Raw genomic sequence first — 26,546 nt, forward strand, 5'->3', positions numbered from 1 at the left:
TTGATCTGGAGAAAGCTTTCGATAGGGTGCCTCATGAAATTCTTCTGTGCATTCTAGATCATGTGAATGTGGGTATAATTATTCGAGGCGGGGTCGCCATGGCGTACCAGGATTGCACGACAAGTCTAATTGTCAACAAGGTTGTCGGTTCACGCATTCCAGTCAAACGCTCGGTGCGCCAGGGTTGCCCTCTTTCGCCACTGTTGTTTTGTTTGTATATAGAGTCATTTTGTTTGAGCGTGATACAGAGCGATTGTATGCGCGGTTTTAAACTACATCAGTTAGAAGTCCGACTGTTGGCTTATGCGGATGATATAGCCATGTTTTGTAATGATTACGACAGTGTAACACAGGCTGTTAAGTGTGTTAAAAGTTTTTGTGCGGCCAGTGGCAGCGCGGTAAACTGGAGTAAGTGCCTGGGATTCTGGCACGGGGATTGGCCGGAGGCCCCAGACACTTTTGCCAACATGAGTTTTACTACGACTCCTGTTAAATACTTGGGAGTTCCTCTTGAGTGTTACAAAGACAGCGAAGCCTACTGGAGGAGTGAAGTGGATAAAATGAGGGAAAGAGTGAATAAATGGAATGGATGGAATTGGTCAATGTTCTCTAGAGCCACAATTTGCAACATATTTTTAGTGAGCAAACTTTGGTATGTCCTTCAAGTCTTGCATTGCTCCAGGGTTCATATCCAAAAATTTCATCGGGTGTTTGCAGTGTTCGTGTGGGCATCTTCCTGGGAAAGATCAAGCCGCACCAATTTATTTCTACGAGTTCGAAATGGAGGACTCAGTTTGTCACATTTGTTTTTGAGACAGGTTGTCAATCGGTATTTATTTCTTCGGGACGTTAAGCACCCGTTTCTACACACTGTCTGTCAACTTCGCCTGGGGAAGCACTTGCCTAATATGGTTGTCTCTGCTGGCAGTATGCCCGGTGGAGTGCATGGTTTTCTACGCGAAGTTGTGGTTTCATGTAGGTTTTTGACGGCGCGGTTTTCACTCCAATACCTGAGTGAAGTCAACCGGAAAAAACTGTATAAAGACCTCTGTAGTGTGGTTCTCCCCGTGCCTTTATATCGGTCCCTTTACAGGGAAGGTATAGGTAACAAGGTACTAAAGCGTGTTAAGGCAATGTTAGTCCCGTCTGGTGTTAAGACTTTCTTTTTTAAATTACACACTGGAACTCTGACTGTCAAACCGTGGATGGCTGAAAAAGGTTTTTTTGTTCCCTGGGGTACTCACTGTATAATATGCTGAAAGGAGGAGACAAATGAGCATGTGTTCCTTGAATGGTGGGATGCTGTGTTCCTTTGGGATGTGCTTCAGCGCACAATCAAAAAAGAATTTCCGCTTGATGGGTACGGAATTCGCTACTTGCCAATTGAAAGTGATGATGGTACCCCATTTGATTTGATCATGCTAATAGCCCTACACAGTATTTGGAAATGCAGAATGGCAGTAAGGCACGCCGATCTCGATGCAAGGCCGGCACGTCAATATTTCAAAGAAAGCATAAGCAACTTTGTTCAGGAGAAAAAGATGCTGGAATGTAGTCCAGAGTGGCTATCACGTGTTGAGTTATTATTGGCGATGAAAAAATCTTAGTATGAGCGTGACCGCACAAGCTGGGCGGCCGTTGTTTTAACAAAGATGTTGATTGTGTTTTAGTGCTTATGTATGAATATGTGTTTTCTTTTCATGTGGGTCAAAATACCGGCAATAAAGAAAAAAAAAAGCAGAGTGGCGCAGTGGAAGCGTGCTGGCCCCATAACCCAGAGGTCCGTGGATCGAAACCACGCTCTGCTGTAGTTTTGTTTTTTTTCTTCTCTCCTTTTTTTCACCATAAATATTCTATCTGTACTACAATTTGCCTTCAAATATAGGCTACTTTACTGCGCAGCGCAACCAGCAGAGTGGCGCAGTGCGTCTTTGTCACAATAATAGCCTGCCATTCTGGAGCGCCATATACTGTGGAGGCCCAAGAGCATTATGAGATCAAATGGTACCCCATCCTCATTGTCTGTGCTTAAATAACGAATTCCCTGCGCGTCAAGTGGTAGTTCTTTCTTTATTGTCCTTTGTAACACATCCCAAAAATAAACCCCTTCCCAGCAATGCAAAAAAACATGGTCTATTGTTTCGGGCTGTTTACGACCTGCCCGAATTTATTTTCGGGAAAGAATGGACTGCTTTCTGGCCATCCAGAAAGCAGCTGCGGAGCCTCCCGAGTGGCTCTCGAGGCTAGAGCCGCTCTGTATGCTTCGTGAATTTTAGTATGACGAAGCCAGACTCATGATGGCTGACCACGACAGTGTCGTATGTACATAGCGTTTTGTGTGTTTTTTGTTGTGTGTTTTTTGTGTAAATGTTATGAGTCAAAGCCAGGCAATAAAGGAAAAAAAAGCAGAGTGGCGCAGTGGAAGCGTGCTGGGCCCATAACCCAGAGGTCCGTGGATCGAAACCACGCTCTGCTATAGTTTTGGTTTTTTCTTCTGTCCTTTTTTTTCAACATAAATATTCAATCTGTACTACAATTTGCCTTCAAATATAGGCTACTTTACTGCGCAGCGGAACCAGCAGAGTGGCGCAGTGGAAGCGTGCTGGGCCCATAACCCAGAGGTCCGTGGATCGAAACCACGCTCTGCTATAGTTTTGTTTTTTTTCTTCTCTCCTTTTTTTCACCATAAATATTCTATCTGTACTACAATTTGCCTTCAAATATAGGCTACTTTACTGCGCAGCGGAACCAGCAGAGTGGCGCAGTGGGATTCGACTTCCGGCCACCGAGCGTGACGGACGTGCGATGACGGGCTCCGTTGGAGCAGCTACAGCGGTCATGTCTGGCCGCGGAAACAGGGCTTTTGCCTCGGATGAAGAGTATCAGGTGATTCTGCCTACCCTTCCTACAGGACGTGTTGTGTTGAACACAGTTTTTTTGCACGCTGACGTGCGGGCCCGTCCTTATCGGGTCGAAGATTTCAGGGATGCGCTGGCTCAGCTGATGCTGCTCCCCGAGGTTATCGCCTTGGGGGCGTATCGCATGAGCCATGTATGGGCTGTTACTTTCGCGAGTGCTGAGGCGGTGACGAAAATTCTTTCTGCCGGAGACCTGAAAGTCAAGGACCGCCGCTGTCTCGTCATCGACCCGGCAAACCAGGACGTCCGCGTCAAGCTGCACTGGCTGCTGCACAACGTGCCCGACGAAGACGTGAGGGTAGCCTTTGCTCCGTACGGCAAGGTGAGCGAAGTCTCCAAGGAGCGGTGGCGCGTCCAGGGTGTCGCCAGCAAGGGGTCGACGACACGCTTGGTTTCATTGAAAATGAATCCTGGCGTGAAGCTGGAAGACCTCCCTCACGAAGTCAGGGTTGGCGGTGAGCTGGCTCTCGTGGTTGTACCGGGCAGAGCTCCGCTGTGTCTGCGCTGCCACGGTACTGGGCACATTCGCCGTGAGTGCAAGGTTCCACGATGCGGCGCCTGTCGTCGCTACGGGCACGAAGAAAGCAGCTGCGTACGCACGTACGCGAGTGCTGCCGTCCCAGTCAACACTGACATTTCGTCCGAACTTGTCATGGACGAGGCTGACGCGGAAGACGCTGCAGCAGAGGCAGGGGACAGCGTGGAGAAGGCCCCTGCTGTGCCCCCTACGGAAATATCCACAAGCGTAGAGGAGCCCAGCAGTAAGCGGCAGCAACAGGCAGCGCAGCCTGCAGAAGTCAAGGCGCCAACGGACGAAGTCTTGAGCGGTGGGGCGTCAGCTCCCGTCGTTCCCCAGCATGGTGACAGCATGGAAGTGTCACATGCATCAACCAGCAACCAAGCAGGGAAGCGACCGCACGAGCACAGTGCGAATGGAGAGCCCAAAGTGAGCGAAGGCGACGAGCCGCCGCAGAAGACTGTTGGTGTCAGGCGACCGACGTTGAAACCGCGGCCGAAAGTACAGGCCGATCAACGAGCGGCGGCTAAGCCGCCGCCTTAGTTGGAGTGAGTGCCCTGTGAGTGGTTTCTGTGGGCGTGAGATGGCCTTTTTCGGTAACGGACTGCATGGGCTGATTTTCCAGTCCATACGCAAGAGGCACTTGTGCAAGAGACTTTGGATTACCGGCACCGCACCCATCGAGCACCTCAGACTAGGCAAGTCACCCGCACCGTCGCCTTGTGTCCCGAGGTATGCACCATATGGCTCCTGTACCTAAACTAGATGGCTTCTACACCTCTTAGAGCGTTGCGCATTGCAACAATTAATGTCAGGGGACTGGCTTCCAAGAAGCGTCAGTACCAGCTAAGCCGGCTGTTCGTTGATAATGACCTAGACATAATAGCCGTACAGGAGACGAAAGTCGAAAGACAGGAACAGGCGGACCTTATGGTGCAGCCTTTTACGGCACGCTACAATGTTTGTGTGTGCCATTCTTCTGGCACATCGGGCGGTTGTGCTGTATTTATTAGGAATTCTCTCGGGATTGTCGAGCAGAATTTAACTGTGTGTCAAACTGGCCGTTTGGTTGTAGTGGATTTTTTTTATTGCAATTTGCTATGGAGAGTCATATGCGTGTATGCTCCTAACAGGGAGAACGAGCGCAAGGAATTTTTTGAGCGCGTTGAACCATATGTGTGCTGTGAGCGGTTAATTGTGCTTTTGGGCGACTTTAACTGCGTTTGTAAAGCAGAGGATAGAATTACAAAAAGACTCCTTCGTGACAAAAGTGCGGAATTGTTGAATTCGATTGTGCAAGAAAATGGTTTAGATGATGTTGCTGAAGTTCTTTCGGTAGCGCCGCATTTTACTCACTTCCAGGGTGAAAGTCACGCGAGACTTGACAGAGCGTATGTGTCGCTTGATCTGATTCCTTTGTGCAATAGCTACGAGGTAAAACACATGTCTTTTACCGACCACAGCTTAGTTACGTTTACCCTGGGGAACAAAGACAAGAAATCTCGTTTCTCGTGGGACCTGTGGAAGTTTAACGCACAATTACTCGAGGATGAACGCTTTGACATTAAAGTTAATGAATGCATTAAAGCATTGCTATCAGCAGATCCTGGGAACTGGGTAATTAGGTGGGAAGATTTCAAAGAACAAGTGAAAATAAACGCGATTGAAAGGGCAAGCATCATATGCCACGATAAACGTGTTAAAGAAAAAGAACTACACTGCCAACTTGACTTGCTCGTAAGCCTGGAAAGTTCCCAGCCGGGAAAATATAAGAAAGAAATAAGAGATACAAAAATTAAACTTGAGATTATCGAAAAAGACAAGTATACAGCTGCCATGATACGGGCCCGTGCTGAACGCCTCTGGCTTGACCAAGTACCTACTAAACGCTCGCTTAGTGACGAAAAGAAGTACGCGACTCAGAACGAAGTAAGACAAATCAGGTACAGAAACGAGGTAACGAATGATAGCAAAGTGATTCAGTTGGCGTTTGTTGAGCAGTATCGGGAATTGCTTGGGCGGCGACGGCTTGAAGAAGAGGGGTTTGCAAACACGTTCTAGTCCCGTATGCCAAAACTAGGAGACGATATAAAACAAGGGCTGGAGGTACCAATCAGCGTAAGCGAAGTGGGAAGAGCAATCGAAGAGCTGAGTGCCGGAAAATCTCCCGGTCCTGACGGCTTAGGTAGTGAATTTTATAAGAAGTTCAAAGCCGAACTCACCCAAGCTCTCCACTGCGTCTTCACCGAAATTTATGAGACAAAGAAAATGCCACCATCATTTAAAACAGCACACGTGGTTTTAATACCCAAGAGTGAGGACCAGGCTAAACTTCTGTCCGTTGGGGCTTATCGGCCGATAAGCCTAACCAACGTTGACTATAAAGTGTTTATGAAGATTCTTGCCAACAGACTGCAAAAGGTCATAAAGGACCTTGTAGGGCCCCACCAAACGTGCGGTATTAAAGGTCGCACCATTGGAACCAATGTGCACATTGCTAGAACTGTTCTTGAATGCTGCGATGCCTTCGGGGGCCGAGTTGCCATGATACAGCTTGACCTTGCAAAGGCCTTCGATCGAGTGTCGCATGACATTCTTTTCGCCTTTCTAGAATATGCCAACGTCGGCTCTGTGATAATACAAGGTGTACAGATGGCGTACGACAACTGTGTTACCCGAATTATAGTGAACAAACAGCTGACTGAACCTGTACCTGTGTGTTCTTCGGTCAGGCAGGGTTGCCCGCTCTCGCCTTTGCTCTTTGCGATCTACCTTGAGCCTTTTCTGTTATCACTGTTGCACAATGATGGGATCTGCGGTTTCACTCTTCTGTCGGCGCAAGTAAAAGTGCTTGCTTACGCTGATGATATTGCTGTTTTTTGCGCGGATCAAGAAAGCGTTAAAGAAGTTGTGAAAGTCGCAGGGGAATATTGCAAAAAGACTGGGTCCGAAATTAACTGGGATAAGTGCATAGGTTTTTGGCACGGTGATTGGGACAGCACACCTGCCGTGTTTGCTAACATGAAATTTACGACCGCCCCTGCGAAGTACTTGGGGGTACCCTTGGAGCACTATAAAAGCAGTACGGAGTTGTGGGGTGAGATAACGCAGAGTGCAAGGAGAAAAGCGGATGGCTGGAAAGGACGTGACCTTTCTGTTTTCGCGCGCGCAAGTGTGTGCAATGTATTTTTAATAGCCAGAATTTGGTATATATTGCAGTTCGTGCTCATTACCCGAGCAAACCTGCAGAAGCTGCATAGAGTGTTTGCTGTCTTTATTTGGAGCTCAAATTGGGAGCGAACAAGTCGAGTTAATCTGTTCCTTCCGGTCAAAAGGGGCGGCCTTGGTCTTTCTAATTTGTTTCTGAAGCAAGTTGTCTCAAGATTTTTGTTTCTACGTGATCAAACCGATCCCTTGTTGCGCACAATGTTGCAGGTGCGCTTAGGCAACGTGTTGCCGGAATTTGTTGTGTCCAGTTACCCGGCCACGAATCGTGCTGTAACAGGTTTTTTGCGTGAAGTTGTGGCAGCCTTTCGCACTTTGAGCGCTCACTTTTCTACACAGTATCTATCTGCTGTACCCAGGAAAAAACTGTACAAAGATTTGCTAGATATATTTATACCTGCTCCCTTATACCGTTCCTTTTGCTGCGGAGGCCCAGGCAAAGATGTGTTAAAGCGAGTTAAGAAGATGCCGGTAAGACCGACTGTCAAATCCTTTTTCTTTAAACTTCATACCGGTACCCTTCCGGTGAAAACATGGCTAAACGATAAAGGCATTTTTGTGCCCTGGACCACCGACTGCATACTCTGCAAAAAACCCGAGACCATCGAACATGTGTTTATAGACTGCTGGGACCCGGTTTTCCACTGGGACATCTTGCAAAGAACATTGAAGAAAGAACTACTTGTAACTCCTTATGGCATCCGGTTTCTACCTATAGAAAGTGAGGAAGTTCCTTACGACATGTTTATGCTACTGGGCCTCCACAGCATCTGGAAAACGAGAATGGCGGCCAGGCACGCCGACGCAAATGTGCGACCAGTGAGAGAAAACTTTATAGAAAGTGCAGTTTTCCTGAGAGATGTTCTTCGCAGTCAACCCCAGCCGCCGGACTGGGTGGCAGTTATGGATGAACTGATTAATATGAAAAAGTTTTAACCCATTGTCTCGGCCAAAGTGTGGCTAGAGATTTTTATGTATTGTTTACCGGTAATAAAGAAAAAAAAAACGGACGTGCGATGACGGGCTCCGTTGGAGCAGCTACAGCGGTCATGTCTGGCCGCGGAAACAGGGCTTTTGCCTCGGATGAAGAGTATCAGGTGATTCTGCCTACCCTTCCTACAGGACGTGTTGTGTTGAACACAGTTTTTTTGCACGCTGACGTGCGGGCCCGTCCTTATCGGGTCGAAGATTTCAGGGATGCGCTGGCTCAGCTGATGCTGCTCCCCGAGGTTATCGCCTTGGGGGCGTATCGCATGAGCCATGTATGGGCTGTTACTTTCGCGAGTGCTGAGGCGGTGACGAAAATTCTTTCTGCCGGAGACCTGAAAGTCAAGGACCGCCGCTGTCTCGTCATCGACCCGGCAAACCAGGACGTCCGCGTCAAGCTGCACTGGCTGCTGCACAACGTGCCCGACGAAGACGTGAGGGTAGCCTTTGCTCCGTACGGCAAGGTGAGCGAAGTCCCCAAGGAGCGGTGGCGCGTCCAGGGTGTCGCCAGCAAGGGGTCGACGACGCGCTTGGTTTCATTGAAAATGAATCCTGGCGTGAAGCTGGAAGACCTCCCTCACGAAGTCAGGGTTGGCGGTGAGCTGGCTCTCGTGGTTGTACCGGGCAGAGCTCCGCTGTGTCTGCGCTGCCACGGTACTGGGCACATTCGCCGTGAGTGCAAGGTTCCACGATGCGGCGCCTGTCGTCGCTACGGGCACGAAGAAAGCAGCTGCGTACGCACGTACGCGAGTGCTGCCGTCCCAGTCAACACTGACATTTCGTCCGAACTTGTCATGGACGAGGCTGACGCGGAAGACGCTGCAGCAGAGGCAGGGGACAGCGTGGAGAAGGCCCCTGCTGTGCCCCCTACGGAAATATCCACAAGCGTAGAGGAGCCCAGCAGTAAGCGGCAGCAACAGGCAGCGCAGCCTGCAGAAGTCAAGGCGCCAACGGACGAAGTCTTGAGCGGTGGGGCGTCAGCTCCCGTCGTTCCCCAGCATGGTTACAGCATGGAAGTGTCACATGCATCTACCAGCAACCAAGCAGGGAAGCGACCGCACGAGCACAGTGCGAATGGAGAGCCCAAAGTGAGCGAAGGCGACGAGCCGCCGCAGAAGACTGTTGGTGTCAGGCGACCGACGTTGAAACCGCGGCCGAATGTACAGGCCGATCAACGAGCGGCGGCTAAGCCGCCGCCTTAGTTGGAGTGAGTGCCCTGTGAGTGGTTTCTGTGGGCGTGAGATGGCCTTTTTCGGTAACGGACTGCATGGGCTGATTTTCCAGTCCATACGCAAGAGGCACTTGTGCAAGAGACTTTGGATTACCGGCACCGCACCCATAGAGCACCTCAGACTAGGCAAGTCACCCGCACCGTCGCCTTGTGTCCCGAGGTATGCACCATATGGCTCCTGTACCTAAACTAGATGGCTTCTACACCTCTTAGAGCGTTGCGCATTGCAACAATTAATGTCAGGGGACTGGCTTCCAAGAAGCGTCAGTACCAGCTAAGCCGGCTGTTCGTTGATAATGACCTAGACATAATAGCCGTACAGGAGACGAAAGTCGAAAGACAGGAACAGGCGGACCTTATGGTGCAGCCTTTTACGGCACGCTACAATGTTTGTGTGTGCCATTCTTCTGGCACATCGGGCGGTTGTGCTGTATTTATTAGGAATTCTCTCGGGATTGTCGAGCAGAATTTAACTGTGTGTCAAACTGGCCGTTTGGTTGTAGTGGATTTTTTTTTATTGCAATTTGCTATGGAGAGTCATATGCGTGTATGCTCCTAACAGGGAGAACGAGCGCAAGGAATTTTTTGAGCGCGTTGAACAATATGTGTGCTGTGAGCGGTTAATTGTGCTTTTGGGCGACTTTAACTGCGTTTGTAAAGCAGAGGATAGAATTACAAAAAGACTCCTTCGTGACAAAAGTGCGGAATTGTTCAATTCGATTGTGCAAGAAAATGGTTTAGATGATGTTGCTGAAGTTCTTTCGGTAGCGCCGCATTTTACTCACTTCCAGGGTGAAAGTCACGCGAGACTTGACAGAGCGTATGTGTCGCTTGATCTGATTCCTTTGTGCAATAGCTACGAGGTAAAACACATGTCTTTTACCGACCACAGCTTAGTTACGTTTACCCTGGGGAACAAAGACAAGAAATCTCGTTTCTCGTGGGACCTGTGGAAGTTTAACGCAAACTTACTCGAGGATGAACGCTTTGACATTAAAGTTAATGAATGCATTAAAGCATTGCTATCAGCAGATCCTGGGAACTGGGTAATTAGGTGGGAAGATTTCAAAGAACAAGTGAAAATAAACGCGATTGAAAGGGCAAGCATCATATGCCACGATAAACGTGTTAAAGAAAAAGAACTACATTGCCAACTTGACTTGCTCGTAAGCCTGGAAAGTTCCCAGCCAGGAAAATATAAGAAAGAAATAAGAGATACGAAAAGTAAACTTGAGATTATCGAAAAAGACAAGTATACAGCTGCCATGATACGGGCCCGTGCTGAACGCCTCTGGCTTGACCAAGTACCTACTAAACGCTCGCTTAGTGACGAAAAGAAGTACGCGACTCAGAATGAAGTAAGACAAATCAGGTACAGAAACGAGGTAACGAATGATAGCAAAGTGATTCAGTTGGCGTTTGTTGAGCAGTATCGGGAATTGCTTGGGCGGCGACGGCTTGAAGAAGAGGGGTTTGCAAACACGTTCTTGTCCCGTATGCCAAAACTAGGAGACGATATAAAACAAGGGCTGGAGGTACCAATCAGCGTAAGCGAAGTGGGAAGAGCAATCGAAGAGCTGAGTGCCGGAAAATCTCCCGGTCCTGACGGCATAGGTAGTGAATTTTATAAGAAGTTCAAAGCCGAACTCACCCAAGCTCTCCACTGCGTCTTCACCGAAATTTATGAGACAAAGAAAATGCCACCATCATTTAAAACAGCACACGTGGTTTTAATACCCAAGAGTGAGGACCAGGCTAAACTTCTGTCCGTTGGGGCTTATCGGCCGATAAGCCTAACCAACGTTGACTATAAAGTGTTTATGAAGATTCTTGCCAACAGACTGCAAAAGGTCATAAAGGACCTTGTAGGGCCCCACCAAACGTGCGGTATTAAAGGTCGCACCATTGGAACAAATGTGCACATTGCTAGAACTGTTCTTGAATGCTGCGATGCCTTCGGGGGCCGAGTTGCCATGATACAGCTTGACCTTGCAAAGGCCTTCGATCGAGTGTCGCATGACATTCTTTTCGCCATTCTAGAATATGCCAACGTCGGCTCTGTGATAATACAAGGTGTACAGATGGCGTACGACAACTGTGTTACCCGAATTATAGTGAACAAACAGCTGACTGAACCTGTACCTGTGTGTTCTTCGGTCAGGCAGGGTTGCCCGCTCTCGCCTTTGCTCTTTGCGATCTACCTTGAGCCTTTTCTGTTATCACTGTTGCACAATGATGGGATCTGCGGTTTCACTCTTCTGTCGGCGCAAGTAAAAGTGTTTGCTTACGCTGATGATATTGCTGTTTTTTGCGCGGATCAAGAAAGCGTTAAAGAAGTTGTGAAAGTTGCGGGGGAATATTGCAAAAAGACTGGGTCCGAAATTAACTGGGATAAGTGCATAGGTTTTTGGCACGGTGATTGGGACAGCACACCTGCCGTGTTTGCTAACATGAAATGGACGACCGCCCCTGCGAAGTACTTGGGGGTACCCTTGGAACACTATAAAAGCAGTACGGAGTTGTGGGGTGAGATAACGCAGAGTGCAAGGAGAAAAGCGGATGGCTGGAAAGGACGTGACCTTTCTGTTTTCGCGCGCGCAAGTGTGTGCAATGTATTTTTTGAATAGCCAGAATTTGGTATTTATTGCAGTTCGTGCTCATTACCCGAGCAAACCTGCAGAAGCTGCATAGAGTGTTTGCTGTATTTATTTGGAGCTCAAATTGGGAGCGAACAAGTCGAGTTAATCTGTTCCTTCCGGTCAAAAGGGGCGGCCTTGGTCTTTCTAATTTGTTTCTGAAGCAAGTTGTCTCAAGATTTTTGTTTCTACGTGATCAAACCGATCCTTTGTTGCCCACAATGTTGCAGGTGCGCTTAGGCAACGTGTTGCCGGAATTTGTTGTGTCCAGTTACCCGGCCACGAATCGTGCTGTAACAGGTTTTTTGCGTGAAGTTGTGGCAGCCTTTCACACTTTGAGCGCTCACTTTTCTACACAGTATCTATCTGCTGTACCCAGGAAAAAACTGTACAAAGATTTGCTAGATATATTTATACCTGCTCCCTTGTACCGTTCCTTTTGCTGCGGAGGCCCAGGCAAAGATGTGTTAAAGCGAGTTAAGAAGATGCCGGTAAGACCGACTGTCAAATCCTTTTTCTTTAAACTTCATACCGGTACCCTTCCGGTGAAAACATGGCTAAACGATAAAGGCATTTTTGTGCCCTGGACCACCGACTGCATACTCTGCAAAAAACCCGAGACCATCGAACATGTGTTTATCGACTGCTGGGACCCGGTTTTCCACTGGGACATCTTGCAAAGAACATTGAATAAAGAACTACCTGTAACTCCTTATGGCATCCAGTTTCTACCTATAGAAAGTGAGGAAGTTCCTTACGACATGTTTATGCTACTGGGCCTCCACAGCATCTGGAAAACGAGAATGGCGGCCAGGCACGCCGACGCAAATGTGCGACCAGTGAGAGAAAACTTTATAGAAAGTGCAGTTTTCCTGAGAGATGTTCTCCGCAGTCAACCCCAGCCGCCGGACTGGGTGGCAGTTATGGATGAACTGATTAATATGAAAAAGTTTTAACCCATTGTCTCGGCCAAAGTGTGGCTAGAGATTTTTATGTATTGTTTACCGGTAATAAAGAAAAAAAAATAGCAGAGTGGCGCAGTGGAAGCGTGCTGGAACCCATAACCCAGAGGTCCGTGGATCGAAACCACGCTCTGCTATACTTTTGTTTTTTTTCTTCTCTCCTTTTTTTCACCATAAATATTCAATCTGTACTACAATTTGCCTTCAAATATAGGCTACTTTACTGCGCAGCGGAACCAGCAGAGTGGCGCAGTGGAAGCGTGCTGGGCCCATAACCCAGAGGTCCGTGGATCGAAACCACGCTCTGCTATAGTTTTGTTTTTTATCTTCTCTCCTTTTTTTCACCATAAATATTCAATCTGTACTACAATTTGCCTTCAAATATAGGCTACTTTACTGCGCAGCGGAACCAGCAGAGTGGCGCAGTGGAAGCGTGCTGGGCCCATAACCCAGAGGTCCGTGGATCGAAACCACGCTCTGCTATAGTTTTGTTTTTTTTCTTCTCTCCTTTTTTTCACCATAAATATTCAATCTGTACTACAATTTGCCTTCAAATATAGGCTACTTTACTGCGCAGCGGAACCAGCAGAGTGGCGCAGTGGAAGCGTGCTGGGCCCATAACCCAGAGGTCCGTGGATCGAAACCACGCTCTGCTATAGTTTTGTTTTTTTTCTTCTCTCCTTTTTTTCACCATAAATTTTCTATCTGTACTACAATTTGCCTTCAAATATAGGCTACTTTACTGCGCAGCGGAACCAGCAGAGTGGCGCAGTGGAAGCGTGCTGGGCCCATAACCCAGAGGTCCGTGGATCGAAACCACGCTCTGCTATAGTTTTGTTTTTTTTCTTCTCTCCTTTTTTTCACCATAAATATTCAATCTGTACTACAATTTGCCTTCAAATATAGGCTACTTTACTGCGCAGCGGAACCAGCACAGTGGCGCAGTGGCGTATTCGACTTCCGGCCACCGAGCGTGACGGACGCGTTATCATGAGCTCCGTCGGAGCGGTTTCAGCGGCCCAGTCGGGCCGCGGTAACAGGTTTTTTGCGGCTACTGCCGATGATTACCAGGTTATTCTGCCCAATCTGCCATCCGGACGCATCGTCGCCAACACCGTTTTCATGCACGGCGATCCAAGAGCCCGGCCGTATCGTGTTGAAGACTTCCGGGACACTTTGGCCAACCTTGGTGCGCTTCCCGACGTTGTGGCGTTGGGGGCGTATCAAATGAACCACGTGTGGGCTGTGACAATGACAACTGCTGATGCTGCTCAGAAGCTGCTTTTGGCCGTCGACGTGAAGGTAAAGGATCGCCCATGTTTGCTCATTGATCCGAATAACCGAGAGGTTCGCGTAAAGCTGCACTGGTTGCTCCATGGCGTTACCGACGAAGACGTTCGCGTGGCACTGTCGCCCTACGGGAAGGTGTTGGAAGTGACCCGGGAGAAGGGGCGAGCGCTAGGTGTCACTGAAAAAGGGTCGACGACTCGTACAGTTGGACTAAAATTGCATGCCGACGTCAAAATAGACGATATTCCGCATCAGCTCAAGATAGCCGGAGAGCTAACTCTTGTTGTTGTGCCGGGCCGCGCTCCTCTGTGTCTGCGCTGCAAGAGCACCGGGCACATACGTCGCGACTGCAAAGTGCCGCGCTGTAGTCGTTGTCGTCGTTTCGGCCACGTCGATGCTGATTGCGCAAAGACGTACGCCAGCGTAGCCGGACCAGTGCAGGCAAACGACATATCGGACCACCTGATGGACGAGGAAGACTCAGAGGAAACAGCAAGGACGAGCCGTAACCTGGTTACGCAAGGTGCATCGTCGAACTTTCAAGGGGAACAACTAATTGACGGCGGAGATAAACCCGCAGACAAGCGGCGACATGACGACGCAGAAGGCGGGAACGAGAAGGATGAGGCAAGCACTACGGGCCACCCCTCTCCCGGAGGAGGCGAGAAACCACCCACCGAGCCGGCACCAGTCACCGTGATGGACAGCGACAGTATTAGTGCCGCTGCAAAGCGACCTCACGACGCAGGCGAAAATGGGAAGGAGCTTAGTGTCGTTGCTGCAGACGAGCCGCCAGCCAAGACGACTGTTGGACGGCGTCCTTCATTTCGACCGCTGCCGAACACTTCGGCGGCGCGCAAGACGGCGGAAACGCCGCCTATGCCGCCGTGAGGACCGCCCTGTGCTAGCACACTCCGGATCAAACCGCAGTTGTGAGGTAAGCACCATGCCCCCGGTTTTCTTTCCCACCTTGCTATGATGACTATGGATAAGTCCATTCGCGTGGCAACATTAAATGTCCGAGGGCTTGCCTCAAGCAGGAATCAGAGTCAACTGTACCGCCTGTTAAGCGACTTTGACCTTGACATTCTAGCAGTGCAGCAGACGAAAGTCGAGGGCGACGTGGAAACCGGGGGCATGGTGCAGCAATTCGTAGCGCGATACTGTGCTATTGTGAGCCATTCCGTGGGATATTCTTCAGGCTGCGCATTGTTGGTCCGACATAGTCTAGGAGCTAAAATAGAAGCCGTCACGTCATGCACGTCAGGACGGTTTATTGTATGTGATTTCTTGTTATCGTCCTTGGAGTGGCGTGTAATCTGTTTGTATGCGCCGACTGTTGCTGGGGAAAGGTGCAGGTTTTTTGAACAGCTAAAACAGTATACCCAGTGTAATAGGTTGGTCATTCTTATTGGTGATTTCAACTGCGTTCTTTCGTCCCGGGACAAAACTAGCACCCGATCGTACAAGGATGCAAGCACGACTGCCCTAAATGAAATAATAGGGAACAGTAGTTTGGCGGATGTGGCTGAATGCCTTGGTGGTGGAAGAAATACGCAGTACACCCATTTTCAGGCTTCGAGCCACGCTCGTTTGGATAGAGCATACGTAAGCCTTGATTTGGTACCCTTTTGCAAGGAGTACCGAGTGAGCGCTGTTTCATTTACTGATCACTGCTTAGTCAGTTTTCTAGTAGCAAGCACGAAAGAAAGGAAAAGAAGCTTCGAGTGGCAGTTATGGAAATTGAATTCAAAATTACTGGATGATGAAATTTTTATGGCAGACGTGACGACGCAAGTTGATGCAATGAAACATATGGGTAATACGACGTGCAGAGAAAAATGGGAGAACTTCAAGCAGACAGTTAAAATGAAAGCATTGGAGCGGGCGAGCGCTATACGCAGACAAAAGGGGGCAGAGGAAAAAACGATGCGCAGAAACTTGGAAAAATTGATCAGTGAAGAGTGTAGTAGACCCGGCATGTTCATGGACGATATTCGCGCACTAAAGCATAAAATAGAACAGTTCGACATCGAAAGATACCACGGTGCTCTGGTGCGAGCGAGAGCTGAAAAGCTGATAGCGGGGGAAGTTCCATCAAAAAGAGCGTTGGGCGCAGAAAAGTGGCACGCGCGGCGCAATCAGATAGTGGAAATTGAAGTTGGTGGAAAAGTTAGTGACACAGCAGAAGATATTGAGCGCGCTTTCTTCGAGCACTACAGTGGGTTATTTGCCAACTGCTCAGTGGACATTGATCGTTTCAAGAAGGACTTCCTTTTGTTGATGCCCAGCCTAGACGACAGTACGAAGGAACTATTGGAGGCAGCTATCTCAGTAGAGGAGGTGAAAAACGCTATTGAAAGCTTGCAGCCGGGGAAGTCTCCGGGCCCGGATGGTCTGACCTCAGCCTTTTATAAACGTCTAAAAAGAATAATTTCACCAGATTTAGCTGCTGTCTATAATGAGGCATTCGATCTCAATGTACAGCCGCCTTCCTTCACATCCTCCCACACTGTTCTTATACCGAAATCAGAAGACCCCTCTGTATTGCGCAGAGTAACTTCTTACCGTCCAATTTGCCTCACAAATGGAGACTATAAGATAATGATGAAAATTTTGGCTAAGCGATTGCAGACAGTCATTACTGACCTGGTGGGGCCGCATCAAACGTGCGGTATTAAAGGCCGATCTATTTTCTCAAATATACAGCTAGCGCGTAGTATCCTTGGGTGCTGCGACGCAATGGGCACACAAGTGGCAATGATCCAAATTGATCTGGAGAAAGCTTTCGATAGGGTGCCTCATGAAATTCTTCTGTGCATTCTAAATCATGTGAATGTGGGTAGAATTATTCGAGGCGGGGTCGCCATGGCGTACCAGGATTGCACGACAAGTCTAATTGTCAACAAGGTTGTCGGTTCACGCATTCCAGTCAAACGCTCGGTGCGCCAGGGTTGCCCTCTTTCGCCACTGTTGTTTTGTTTGTATATAGAGTCATTTTGTTTGAGCGTCATACAGAGCGATTGTATGCGCGGTATTAAACTACATCAGTTAGAAGTCCGACTGTTGGCTTATGCGGATGATATAGCCATGTTTTGTAATGATTACGACAGTGTAACACAGGCTGTTAAGTGTGTTAAAAGTTTTTGTGCGGCCAGTGGCAGCGCGGTAAACTGGAGTAAGTGCCTGGGATTCTGGCACGGGGATTGGCCGGAGGCCCCAGACACTTTTGCCAACATGAGTTTTACTACGACTCCTGTTAAATACTTGGGAGTTCCTCTTGAGTGTTACAAAGACAGCGAAGCCTACTGGAGGAGTGAAGTGGATAAAATGAGGGAAAGAGTGAATAAATGGAATGGATGGAATTGGTCAATGTTCTCTAGAGCCACAATTTGCAACATATTTTTAGTGAGCAAACTTTGGTATGTCCTTCAAGTCTTGCATTGCTCCAGGGTTCATATCCAAAAATTTCATCGGGTGTTTGCAGTGTTCGTGTGGGCATCTTCCTGGGAAAGATCAAGCCGCACCAATTTATTTCTACGAGTTCGAAATGGAGGACTCAGTTTGTCACATTTGTTTTTGAGACAGGTTGTCAATCGGTATTTATTTCTTCGGGACGTTAAGCACCCGTTTCTACACACTGTCTGTCAACTTCGCCTGGGGAAGCACTTGCCTAATATGGTTGTCTCTGCTGGCAGTATGCCCGGTGGAGTGCATGGTTTTCTACGCGAAGTTGTGGTTTCATGTAGGTTTTTGACGGCGCGGTTTTCACTCCAATACCTGAGTGAAGTCAACCGGAAAAAACTGTATAAAGACCTCTGTAGTGTGGTTCTCCCCGTGCCTTTATATCGGTCCCTTTACAGGGAAGGTATAGGTAACAAGGTACTAAAGCGTGTTAAGGCAATGTTAGTCCCGTCTGGTGTTAAGACTTTCTTTTTTAAATTACACACTGGAACTCTGACTGTCAAACCGTGGATGGCTGAAAAAGGTTTTTTTGTTCCCTGGGGTACTCACTGTATAATATGCTGAAAGGAGGAGACAAATGAGCATGTGTTCCTTGAATGCTGGGATGCTGTGTTCCTTTGGGATGTGCTTCAGCGCACAATCAAAAAAGAATTTCCGCTTGATGGGTACGGAATTCGCTACTTGCCAATTGAAAGTGATGACGGTACCCCATTTGATTTGATCATGCTAATAGCCCTACACAGTATTTGGAAATGCAGAATGGCAGTAAGGCACGCCGATCTCGATGCAAGGCCGGCACGTCAATATTTCAAAGAAAGCATAAGCAACTTTGTTCAGGAGAAAAAGATGCTGGAATGTAGTCCAGAGTGGCTATCACGTGTTGAGTTATTATTGGCGATGAAGGAATTTTAGCATGAACGTGACCGCACAAGCTGAGCGGCCGTTGTTTTAACAAAGATGTTGATTGTGTTTTAGTGCTTATGTATGAATATGTGTTTTCTTTTCATGTGGGTCAAAATACCGGCAATAAAGAAAAAAAAAGCAGAGTGGCGCAGTGGAAGCGTGCTGGCCCCATAACCCAGAGGTCCGTGGATCGAAACCACGCTCTGCTATTGTTTTGGTTCTTTTCTTCTGTCCTTTTTTTCAACATAAATATTCAATCTGTACTACAATTTGCCTTCAAATATAGGCTACTTTACTGAGCAGCGCAACCAGCAGAGTGGCGCAGTGCGTCTTTGTCACAATAATAGCCTGCCATTCTGGAGCGCCATATACTGTGGAGGCCCAAGAGCATTATGAGATCAAATGGTGCCCCATCCTCATTGTCTGTGCTTAAATAACGAATTCCCTGCGCGTCAAGTGGTAGTTCTTTCTTTATTGTCCTTTGTAACACATCCCAAAAATAAACCCCTTCCCACCAATGCAAAAAAACATGGTCTATTGTTTCGGGCTGTTTACGACCTGCCCGAATTTATTTTCGGGAAAGAATGGACTGCTTTCTGGCCTTCCAGAAAGCAGCTGCGGAGCCTCCCGAGTGGCTCTCGAGGCTAGAGCCGCTCTGTATGCTTCGTGAATTTTAGTATGACGAAGCCAGACTCATGATGGCTGACCACGACAGTGTCGTATGTACATAGCGTTTTGTCTGTTTTTTGTTGTGTGTTTTTTGTGTAAATGTTATGAGTCAAAGCCAGGCAATAAAGGAAAAAAAAGCAGAGTGGCGCAGTGGAAGCGTGCTGGGCCCATAACCCAGAGGTCCGTGGATCGAAACCACGCTCTGCTATAGTTTTGGTTTTTTCTTCTGTCCTTTTTTTTCAACATAAATATTCAATCTGTACTACAATTTGCCTTCAAATATAGGCTACTTTACGGCGCAGCGGAACCAGCAGAGTGGCGCAGTGGAAGCGTGCTGGGCCCATAACCCAGAGGTCCGTGGATCGAAACCACGCTCTGCTATAGTTTTGTTTTTTTTCTTCTCTCCTTTTTTTCACCATAAATATTCTATCTGTACTACAATTTGCCTTCAAATATAGGCTACTTTACTGCGCAGCGGAACCAGCAGAGTGGCGCAGTGGGATTCGACTTCCGGCCACCGAGCGTGACGGACGTGCGATGACGGGCTCCGTTGGAGCAGCTACAGCGGTCATGTCTGGCCGCGGAAACAGGGCTTTTGCCTCGGATGAAGAGTATCAGGTGATTCTGCCTACCCTTCCTACAGGACGTGTTGTGTTGAACACAGTTTTTTTTGCACGCTGACGTGCGGGCCCGTCCTTATCGGGTCGAAGATTTCAGGGATGCGCTGGCTCAGCTGATGCTGCTCCCCGAGGTTATCGCCTTGGGGGCGTATCGCATGAGCCATGTATGGGCTGTTACTTTCGCGAGTGCTGAGGCGGTGACGAAAATTCTTTCTGCCGGAGACCTGAAAGTCAAGGACCGCCGCTGTCTCGTCATCGACCCGGCAAACCAGGACGTCCGCGTCAAGCTGCACTGGCTGCTGCACAACGTGCCCGACGAAGACGTGAGGGTAGCCTTTGCTCCGTACGGCAAGGTGAGCGAAATCTCCAAGGAGCGGTGGCGCGTCCAGGGTGTCGCCAGCAAGGGGTCGACGACGCGCTTGGTTTCATTGAAAATGAATCCTGGCGTGAAGCTGGAAGACCTCCCTCACGAAGTCAGGGTTGGCGGTGAGCTGGCTCTCGTGGTTGTACCGGGCAGAGCTCCGCTGTGTCTGCGCTGCCACGGTACTGGGCACATTCGCCGTGAGTGCAAGGTTCCACGATGCGGCGCCTGTCGTCGCTACGGGCACGAAGAAAGCAGCTGCGTACGCACGTACGCGAGTGCTGCCGTCCCAGTCAACACTGACATTTCGTCCGAACTTGTCATGGACGAGGCTGACGCGGAAGACGCTGCAGCAGAGGCAGGGGACAGCGTGGAGAAGGCCCCTGCTGTGCCCCCTACGGAAATATCCACAAGCGTAGAGGAGCTCAGCAGTAAGCGGCAGCAACAGGCAGCGCAGCCTGCAGAAGTCAAGGCGCCAACGGACGAAGTCTTGAGCGGTGGGGCGTCAGCTCCCGTCGTTCCCCAGCATGGTGACAGCATGGAAGTGTCACATGCATCTACCAGCAACCAAGCAGGGAAGCGACCGCACGAGCACAGTGCGAATGGAGAGCCCAAAGTGAGCGAAGGCGACGAGCCGCCGCAGAAGACTGTTGGTGTCAGGCGACCGACGTTGAAACCGCGGCCGAATGTACAGGCCGATCAACGAGCGGCGGCTAAGCCGCCGCCTTAGTTGGAGTGAGTGCCCTGTGAGTGGTTTCTGTGGGCGTGAGATGGCCTTTTTCGGTAACGGACTGCATGGGCTGATTTTCCAGTCCATACGCAAGAGGCACTTGTGCAAGAGACTTTGGATTACCGGCACCGCACCCATAGAGCACCTCAGACTAGGCAAGTCACCCGCACCGTCGCCTTGTGTCCCGAGGTATGCACCATATGGCTCCTGTACCTAAACTAGATGGCTTCTACACCTCTTAGAGCGTTGAGCATTGCAACAATTAATGTCAGGGGACTGGCTTCCAAGAAGCGTCAGTACCAGCTAAGCCGGCTGTTCGTTGATAATGACCTAGACATAATAGCCTTACAGGAGACGAAAGTCGAAAGACAGGAACAGGCGGACCTTATGGTGCAGCCTTTTACGGCACGCTACAATGTTTGTGTGTGCCATTCTTCTGGCACATCGGGCGGTTGTGCTGTATTTATTAGGAATTCTCTCGGGATTGTCGAGCAGAATTTAACTGTGTGTCAAACTGGCCGTTTGGTTGTAGTGGATTTTTTTTATTGCAATTTGCTACGGAGAGTCATATGCGTGTATGCTCCTAACAGGGAGAACGAGCGCAAGGAATTTTTTGAGCGCGTTGAACAATATGTGTGCTGTGAGCGGTTAATTGTGCTTTTGGGCGACTTTAACTGCGTTTGTAAAGCAGAGGATAGAATTACAAAAAGACTCCTTCGTGACAAAAGTGCGGAATTGTTGAATTCGATTGTGCAAGAAAATGGTTTAGATGATGTTGCTGAAGTTCTTTCGGTAGCGCCGCATTTTACTCACTTCCAGGGTGAAAGTCACGCGAGACTTGACAGAGCGTATGTGTCGCTTGATCTGATTCCTTTGTGCAATAGCTACGAGGTAAAACACATGTCTTTTACCGACCACAGCTTACTTACGTTTACCCTGGGGAACAAAGACAAGAAATCTCGTTTCTCGTGGGACCTGTGGAAGTTTAACGCAAAATTACTCGAGGATGAACGCTTTGACATTAAAGTTAATGAATGCATTAAAGCATTGCTATCAGCAGATCCTGGGAACTGGGTAATTAGGTGGGAAGATTTCAAAGAACAAGTGAAAATAAACGCGATTGAAAGGGCAAGCATCATATGCCACGATAAACGTGTTAAAGAAAAAGAACTACATTGCCAACTTGACTTGCTCGTAAGCCTGGAAAGTTCCCAGCCGGGAAAATATAAGAAAGAAATAAGAGATACAAAAAGTAAACTTGAGATTATCGAAAAAGACAAGTATACAGCTGCCATGATACGGGCCCGTGCTGAACGCCTCTGGCTTGACCAAGTACCTACTAAACGCTCGCTTAGTGACGAAAAGAAGTACGCGACTCAGAACGAAGTAAGACAAATCAGGTACAGAAACGAGGTAACGAATGATAGCAAAGTGATTCAGTTGGCGTTTGTTGAGCAGTATCGGGAATTGCTTGGGCGGCGACGGCTTGAAGAAGAGGGGTTTGCAAACACGTTCTTGTCCCGTATGCCAAAACTAGGAGACGATATAAAACAAGGGCTGGAGGTACCAATCAGCGTAAGCGAAGTGGGAAGAGCAATCGAAGAGCTGAGTGCCGGAAAATCTCCCGGTCCTGACGGCTTAGGTAGTGAATTTTATAAGAAGTTCAAAGCCGAACTCACCCAAGCTCTCCACTGCGTCTTCACCGAAATTTATGAGACAAAGAAAATGCCACCATCATTTAAAACAGCACACGTGGTTTTAATACCCAAGAGTGAGGACCAGGCTAAACTTCTGTCCGTTGGGGCTTATCGGCCGATAAGCCTAACCAACGTTGACTATAAAGTGTTTATGAAGATTCTTGCCAACAGACTGCAAAAGGTCATAAAGGACCTTGTAGGGCCCCACCAAACGTGCGGTATTAAAGGTCGCACCATTGGAACAAATGTGCACATTGCTAGAACTGTTCTTGAATGCTGCGATGCCTTCGGGGGCCGAGTTGCCATGATACAGCTTGACCTTGCAAAGGCCTTCGATCGAGTGTCGCATGACATTCTTTTCGCCATTCTAGAATATGCCAACGTCGGCTCTGTGATAATACAAGGTGTACAGATGGCGTACGACAACTGTGTTACCCGAATTATAGTGAACAAACAGCTGACTGAACCTGTACCTGTGTGTTCTTCGGTCAGGCAGGGTTGCCCGCTCTCGCCTTTGCTCTTTGCGATCTACCTTGAGCCTTTTCTGTTATCACTGTTGCACAATGATGGGATCTGCGGTTTCACTCTTCTGTCGGCGCAAGTAAAAGTGTTTGCTTACGCTGATGATATTGCTGTTTTTTGCGCGGATCAAGAAAGCGTTAAAGAAGTTGTGAAAGTTGCGGGGGAATATTGCAAAAAGACTGGGTCCGAAATTAACTGGGATAAGTGCATAGGTTTTTGGCACGGTGATTGGGACAGCACACCTGCCGTGTTTGCTAACATGAAATGGACGACCGCCCCTGCGAAGTACTTGGGGGTACCCTTGGAACACTATAAAAGCAGTACGGAGTTGTGGGGTGAGATAACGCAGAGTGCAAGGAGAAAAGCGGATGGCTGGAAAGGACGTGACCTTTCTGTTTTCGCGCGCGCAAGTGTGTGCAATGTATTTTTAATAGCCAGAATTTGGTATTTATTGCAGTTCGTGCTCATTACCCGAGCAAACCTGCAGAAGCTGCATAGAGTGTTTGCTGTATTTATTTGGAGCTCAAATTGGGAGCGAACAAGTCGAGTTAATCTGTTCCTTCCGGTCAAAAGGGGCGGCCTTGGTCTTTCTAATTTGTTTCTGAAGCAAGTTGTCTCAAGATTTTTGTTTCTACGTGATCAAACCGATCCTTTGTTGCGCACAATGTTGCAGGTGCGCTTAGGCAACGTGTTGCCGGAATTTGTTGTGTCCAGTTACCCGGCCACGAATCGTGCTGTAACAGGTTTTTTGCGTGAAGTTGTGGCAGCCTTTCACACTTTGAGCGCTCACTTTTCTACACAATATCTATCTGCTGTACCCAGGAAAAAACTGTACAAAGATTTGCTAGATATATTTATACCTGCTCCCTTGTACCGTTCCTTTTGCTGCGGAGGCCCAGGCAAAGATGTGTTAAAGCGAGTTAAGAAGATGCCGGTAAGACCGACTGTCAAATCCTTTTTCTTTAAACTTCATACCGGTACCCTTCCGGTGAAAACATGGCTAAACGATAAAGGCATTTTTGTGCCCTGGACCACCGACTGCATACTCTGCAAAAAACCCGAGACCATCGAACATGTGTTTATCGACTGCTGGGACCCGGTTTTCCACTGGGACATCTTGCAAAGAACATTGAAGAAAGAACTACCTGTAACTCCTTATAACATCCGGTTTCTACCTATAGAAAGTGAGGAAGTTCCTTACGACATGTTTATGCTACTGGGCCTCCACAGCATCTGGAAAACGAGAATGGCGGCCAGGCACGCCGACGCAAATGTGCGACCAGTGAGAGAAAACTTTATAGAAAGTGCAGTTTTCCTGAGAGATGTTCTCCGCAGTCAACCCCAGCCGCCGGACTGGGTGGCAGTTATGGATGAACTGATTAATATGAAAAAGTTTTAACCCATTGTCTCGGCCAAAGTGTGGCTAGAGATTTTTATGTATTGTTTACCGGTAATAAAGAAAAAAAAGCAGAGTGGCGCAGTGGAAGCGTGCGGGGCCCATAACCCAAAGGTCCGTGGATCGAAACCACGCTCTGCTATAGTTTTGTTTTTTTCTTCTCTCCTTTTTTTCACCATAAATATTCAATCTGTACTACAATTTGCCTTCAAATATAGGCTACTTTACTGCGCAGCGGAACCAGCAGAGTGGCGCAGTGGAAGCGTGCTGGGCCCATAACCCAGAGGTCCGTGGATCGAAACCACGCTCTGCTATAGTTTTGTTTTTTTTTTCTCTCCTTTTCTTCACCATAAATATTCAATCTGTACTACAATTTGCCTTCAAATATAGGCTACTTTACTGCGCAGCGGAACCAGCAGAGTGGCGCAGTGGAAGCGTGCTGGGCCCGTAACCCAGAGGTCCGTGGATCGAAACCACGCTCTGCTATAGTTTTGTTTTTTTTCTTCTCTCCTTTTTTTCACCATATATATTCTATCTGTACTACAATTTGCCTTCAAATATAGGCTACTTTACTGCGCAGCGGAACCAGCAGAGTGGCGCAGTAACACATCCCAAAAATAAACCCAAAAATAAAGAAAGAGCTACCACTTGACGCGCAGGGAATTCGTTATTTAAGCACAGACAATGAGGATGGGGTACCATTTGATCTCATAATGCTCTTGGGCCTCCACAGTATATGGCGCTCCAGAATGGCAGGCTATTATTGTGACAAAGACGCACGACCTGCCCGCATTTATTTTCGGGAAAGAATGGACTGCTTTCTGGCCATCCAGAAAGCAACTGCGGAGCCTCCCGAGTGGCTCTCGAGGCTAGAGCCGCTCTGTATGCTTCGTGAATTTTAGTATGACGAAGCCAGACTCATGATGGCTGACCACGACAGTGTCGTATGTACATAGCGTTTTGTGTGTTTTTTGTTGAGTGTTTTTTGTGTAAATGTTATGTGTCGCAGCCAGGCAATAAAGAAAAAAAAAGCAGAGTGGCGCAGTGGAAGCGTGCTGGGCCCATAACCCAGAGGTCCGTGGATCGAAACCACGCTCTGCTATAGTTTTGTTTTTTTTTTCTTCTCTCCTTTTTTTCACCATAAATATTCAATCTGTACTACAATTTGCCTTCAAATATAGGCTACTTTACTGCGCAGCGGAACCAGCAGAGTGGCGCAGTGGCGTATTCGACTTCCGGCCACCGAGCGTGACGGACGCGTTATCATGAGCTCCGTCGGAGCGGTTTCAGCGGCCCAGTCGGGCCGCGGTAACAGGTTTTTTGCGGCTACTGCCGATGATTACCAGGTTATTCTGCCCAATCTGCCATCCGGACGCATCGTCGCCAACACCGTTTTCATGCACGGCGATCCAAGAGCCCGGCCGTATCGTGTTGAAGACTACCGGGACACTTTGGCCAACCTTGGTGCGCTTCCCGACGTTGTGGCGTTGGGGGCGTATCAAATGAACCACGTGTGGGCTGTGACAATGACAAATGCTGATGCTGCTCAGAAGCTGCTTTTGGCCGTCGACGTGAAGGTAAAGGATCGCCCATGTTTGCTCATTGATCCGAATAACCGAGAGGTTCGCGTAAAGCTGCACTGGTTGCTGCATGGCGTTACCGACGAAGACGTTCGCGTGGCACTGTCGCCCTACGGGAAGGTGTTGGAAGTGACCCGGGAGAAGTGGCGAGCGCTCGGTGTCACTGAAAAAGGGTCGACGACTCGTACAGTTGGACTAAAATTGCATGCCGACGTCAAAATAGACGATATTCCGCATCAGCTCAAGATAGCCGGAGAGCTAACTCTTGTTGTTGTGCCGGGCCGCGCTCCTCTGTGTCTGCGCTACAAGAGCACCGGGCACATACGTCGCGACTGCAAAGTGCCGCGCTGTAGTCGTTGTCGTCGTTTCGGCCACGTCGATGCTGATTGCGCAATGACGTACGCCAGCGTAGCCGGACCAGTGCAGGCAAACGACATATCGGACCACCTGATGGACGAGGAAGACTCAGAGGAAACAGCAAGGACAAGCCGTAACCTGGTTACGCAAGATGCATCGTCGAGCTTTCAAGGGAAACAACTAATTGACGGCGGAGATAAACCCGCAGACAACCGGCGACATGACGACGCAGAAGGCGGGAACGAGAAGGATGAGGCAAGCACTACGGGCCACCCCTCTCCCGGAGGAGGCGAGAAACCACCCACCGAGCCGGCACCAGTCACCGTGATGGACAGCGACAGTATTAGTGCCGCTGCAAAGCGACCTCACGACGCAGGCGAAAATGGGAAGGAGCTCAGTGTCGTTGCTGCAGACGAGCCGCCAGCCAAGACGACTGTTGGACAGCGTCCTTCCTTTCGACCGCAGCCGAACACTTGGGCG

General features: G+C 48.7%; 10 non-coding genes and 1 pseudogene across 10 annotated transcripts; all 11 read left to right on the forward strand.

Annotated features, from left to right (window-relative positions):
• The first annotated feature begins 2,404 nt into the window (after positions 1–2,404).
• TRNAM-CAU (transfer RNA methionine (anticodon CAU)) lies at positions 2,405–2,476 on the forward strand. Its single transcript has one exon. It is a non-coding gene; the product is annotated as a tRNA-Met (tRNA).
• A 101-nt stretch (positions 2,477–2,577) lies between these two features.
• TRNAM-CAU (transfer RNA methionine (anticodon CAU)) lies at positions 2,578–2,649 on the forward strand. The gene has a single exon. It is a non-coding gene; the product is annotated as a tRNA-Met (tRNA).
• A 189-nt stretch (positions 2,650–2,838) lies between these two features.
• LOC144123988 (uncharacterized) overlaps positions 2,839–26,546 on the forward strand; it is a 42,385-nt pseudogene continuing 18,677 nt past the window's right edge.
• Positions 12,715–12,786, forward strand: TRNAM-CAU (transfer RNA methionine (anticodon CAU)). The gene has a single exon. It is a non-coding gene; the product is annotated as a tRNA-Met (tRNA).
• TRNAM-CAU (transfer RNA methionine (anticodon CAU)) lies at positions 12,888–12,959 on the forward strand. Its single transcript has one exon. It is a non-coding gene; the product is annotated as a tRNA-Met (tRNA).
• On the forward strand, positions 13,061–13,132 carry TRNAM-CAU (transfer RNA methionine (anticodon CAU)). Its single transcript has one exon. It is a non-coding gene; the product is annotated as a tRNA-Met (tRNA).
• On the forward strand, positions 13,234–13,305 carry TRNAM-CAU (transfer RNA methionine (anticodon CAU)). The gene has a single exon. It is a non-coding gene; the product is annotated as a tRNA-Met (tRNA).
• Positions 18,940–19,011, forward strand: TRNAM-CAU (transfer RNA methionine (anticodon CAU)). The gene has a single exon. It is a non-coding gene; the product is annotated as a tRNA-Met (tRNA).
• On the forward strand, positions 19,113–19,184 carry TRNAM-CAU (transfer RNA methionine (anticodon CAU)). The gene has a single exon. It is a non-coding gene; the product is annotated as a tRNA-Met (tRNA).
• On the forward strand, positions 24,372–24,443 carry TRNAM-CAU (transfer RNA methionine (anticodon CAU)). Its single transcript has one exon. It is a non-coding gene; the product is annotated as a tRNA-Met (tRNA).
• On the forward strand, positions 25,160–25,231 carry TRNAM-CAU (transfer RNA methionine (anticodon CAU)). The gene has a single exon. It is a non-coding gene; the product is annotated as a tRNA-Met (tRNA).

Source organism: Amblyomma americanum, chromosome 3, assembly GCF_052857255.1.
Source record: "Amblyomma americanum isolate KBUSLIRL-KWMA chromosome 3, ASM5285725v1, whole genome shotgun sequence".
Taxonomy (NCBI): domain Eukaryota; kingdom Metazoa; phylum Arthropoda; class Arachnida; order Ixodida; family Ixodidae; genus Amblyomma; species Amblyomma americanum.